The following is a 3890-nucleotide window of genomic DNA, read 5'->3' on the forward strand; positions in this document are numbered from 1 at the left end:
GTTAGCTATGCTATTAATTTTAATTAGGAACAGAGTCACACTCAAAATAGAGCCTTGAGGAACACCTTGTTGCGTGAAAGGCCTAGATAAAGTGTTGCCCATCCTGACTTGGAATCTTCGATTCTCTAAGAAGTTTTTTATAAAAATGGGCAAATTACCCCGCAATCCAAATTGGTGTAGGTCACAAGGTATCCCGTATCGCCAGCAGCGATCATAGGCCTTCTCTATATCAAAAAACACAGACACTAAGTGCTGTCGTCTAACAAATGCTTTGCGTATACATGTTTCAAGGTTTACTAAGTTATTAGTGGTACTTCTGTTCCTACGAAAACCACTCTGATGTGGTGAGAAGTATTAATTTTTTTCTAAGAGATATATCAGACGTCTGTTTACCATCCTCTCAAAGAGTTTACACAGGCAACTTGTCAGAGAGATTTGTCTGTAATTAGAGGGATTCTTGTGATCTTTACCAGGCTTGGGAATAGGAATAATGATAGATAGCCTCCAAGAGTCAGGAAAAGTATGTTCTGTCCATATTCTGTTAAACAGACACAGCAGGTTAGAAAGGGAATTGTTTGACAGATTTTTAATTATGCTGTAGTGGATTTTATCCGGGCCTACAGCACTATTCCCTGAGCGAGAGATCGCTGTATGTAGTTCTAGGCTGGTGAATGGCACATTATATTTCTCATTAGATAAGGAGTGAAAGTTTAAATATTGTTTTTCACTTTGGGCTTTATAAGCTTGAAAATTCCTTGGATACACAATATTGCTGGATGAAGCAGAAAATGTTTCACCCAATAAATCAGCAATACCCTGTATATCACTGATTATCGTGCCATTTTTTTCCAGCATGGACAGAAAGTTGGAAGCATATTTTCCATTAATTTTATGGATTTCATCCCAGACTGCTTTTGAGCTAGTGGAAGATGTTATACTAGAGACATATTTCCTCCAAGAATCCCTTTGGCTTTGCCTTCTAATTCTTCTGGCATTTGCCATTGCTTTTTGAAAAGCAACCAAATTCCTCGCAGTGGGGTATCTTCTGAAAATACCCTATGCTTTCTTTTGGGCTTTAAACGCTGCCTCACAATTCTGGTTCCACCATGGTTTCGGGTGCTTTGGGTATCTTGTTGACATCTTTCCCATTGTTTTCTCAGCTGCATGAATAATACTGGAAGTGACAACTTCAACTGCATCATCGATATCAGCAGTATTGACCATTTCCTCAGTGATGTTAGCCAAAGAGGAAAATGCAGGCAAATCTGCCGTTTCCAGTTTCCAGCGTGGTGGACGGGATGTTTCACAGCTTTCTCTGCCTCGGTATTTTAGGAATATTGGGAAGTGGTCACTGGAAAGTGGATTAGATCTAACCTCCCATGTAAACGCTGAAAATAGGTTCGGGGTTGCTAGTGATAGATCAATGGCAGTGAATGTTCTTGTTGGGGCATGGAAGTATATCACTTCTTTCGTATTGAATAAATACAGTTGCTGGTTGCCTAGAAATCTTTCAATGGTCCTTCCTCGACAATTAATGACGGGACTGCCCCACATAGGATTATGGCCATTGAAATCACCTAGTAAAAGAAACGGAGTAGGCAACTGTTCAACCAAAGCATCCAATTCATTCTCGTTCACTCTGACATCTGGTGGCAAGTATATAGAATAAACTGTGACAGTTACCTCAATTGAAATTCTGACTGCCACAGCTTGCAAATCAGTTGTTATTTGTATCAGCAAGGATGGGATGAGTTTGGAAACTACAATAACCACACCTCCACTGGCACTGTTGTGGCTATCATCATCCTTGCGATAGAAATCAAATCCTTTTAAAGTAGTTCTATCTCCAGGTTTTAGATGTGTTTCCTGGAGTGCCACACAGAGAGGTGAGGTATATGATGTCAAGTGTTTAATGTCAGAAAAGATGTTGCGGAAACCATGACAGTTCCATTGGATTATTTTATAATCCATTATGTGTTTGAGGCAGCATTCTTAGAAAACGTGTCCCTCTTCAATTTTACTGAAGATTTTCCTTTTGAAGGTGAGGGTGATTGGGTCCCCTTCGTCTTATTCTCTTCATCAGAAATGTCAGAAAACTCACTCATGGATTGAGTCTCTGATCTTTTTGATTTAGAGAGGGCTGCTTTCAATTTTTGTTTGTTAAGTGGGTTCTTATTAGCCTTTCTAGAACCCACAAATCTGGTTATTACCATTGTTTTAGTTACAGGGGTTTTGCTCTTTGTGTTTGTCGTTTTTTCTGCTTGTGTAGGTGGGATCAATAGACATTTTGCATGGCGAGTAAGAGATTCACTTGGTGACACAGAAATATCTGTTTGAACTCCACATGTTTTTGTGGATTTCAAAACAGAAGCAAATGTTTTCTGTTTTATTGTTGTAGTTTGAGTGACAATGTGATGGGCTTCTGGATATGGTATATTGTTTGTGGTTTTTACCTGTTAAATCTTTTTTTCTCTCTGCCATGCAGGGCATTTCCTTGAGTAGGCAGGATGGGCATCTTTACAATTCACACAACATGGAGAATTGGTGCACTCGGTACTCTTGTGACCTTCAGTTCCACACTGTGCGCATGTGTTTTTCCCCTGGCAGGATGTTTGTGATTGTCCAAATCGCTGGCATTTGAAGCAACGCAGCGGATTTGGAACATACAGACGAAGTGGGCAGCGCAGATAACCGGCTGTGATAGCAGATGGCAAAGTTGGTTTGTTAAAAGTTAAAATTAAGTGTTTAGTAGGAATTAACTTGCCATCTCGACGAATAGAGATACGTCGAACAGCAGTAACACCTTGATCTGAAAGACCAATCTGGATATCTGATTCATCCTCAGACATAAGGTCAATTTCAGATATCACACCACGTGAAGAGTTCAAACTTGTATGTGGTGTGATGGTGACTTGTATGTCTCCTAGAGACTTCATTTTCAAGAGTTTTTCTGACTGTTGAGGGGAGGCTGTTTCCACAAGTAGATCTCCTGACCTCAATTTTTGGATTTTTTTTAAGTGTCCTATGGTAGATTCAAAAAGTTTCTGGATTAAGAAAGGAGAGCGTTTAGACATAGGTGTTTCTCCTGTAGCATGAACGATAAGGTAGGTTGGTTGATTGGAGGAATTGACCTCCTTTGGTGGCAGTGCATTGGTAAGTGTTTTAGATTTTAAAGAATCCATATTTAGAGATAAACATTCAGCTCCTAGTGACCCCACCCACCATGGGGCCCAACAAGGGGATGTTGTCACATGGGAGACTCCCATAGACCGTCACACCAGGGTTTTCCAGGAGCTATACCCTCACAATGCAGTCAAGAAGAGCACATCTAGACTGACGTGTTCACCTGGTCTGCATCGATCAGTTGACTCTAAGCCGAGGTCACGAATGACTCAACGACCAGCCAATTGACTCAAACGGAGCCTGATTTCAGCCTCCCGTTTATCCGAAGCAGGGGCCAAAGCAGTGTGTTGGGGACGTTATGTTGCCCCTCAACTACCATGATCCCTCTTACCGGCATACGGGACACCACACATGGCAAACATGTGGATGGGCGTTCAGATCCCAGGTATGGTAAAGAAAAATTCCTAAACCGTCTCTGGGAGGTCCCCTCACCACAGACAGGAACCCACATCGAGGGGCCCGAGCGAGAGATCGCTGTATGTAGTTCTATGCTGGTGAATGGCACATTATATTCCTCATTAGATGAAGAATGAAACTTTAAATATTGTTTTTCACTTTGGGCTTTATAAGGCCAGGAACACACATGCGTAAAATTTGGCGTAAAATCTAGCATAAAACAGAAAACGTAAAAATTTTTCTGAAATTTTTGGCTGAAACAGAACTGAAAATAGAGTAAAGCATGTCTCTACTTTTTACGCCGAAAAATT

General features: G+C 41.0%; 1 pseudogene; it reads right to left on the reverse strand.

Annotated features, from left to right (window-relative positions):
* Nucleotides 1-1970: 1970 nt before the first annotated feature.
* On the reverse strand, nucleotides 1971-3182 carry LOC111637589 (annotated as a pseudogene).
* Between the last annotated feature and the right edge of the window lie 708 nt (nucleotides 3183-3890).

The sequence above is a fragment of the Centruroides sculpturatus genome, unplaced genomic scaffold, assembly GCF_000671375.1.
Source record: "Centruroides sculpturatus isolate CEXI.00-Female unplaced genomic scaffold, Cexi_2.0 scaffold979, whole genome shotgun sequence".
NCBI classification, from domain to species: Eukaryota; Metazoa; Arthropoda; class Arachnida; order Scorpiones; family Buthidae; genus Centruroides; species Centruroides sculpturatus.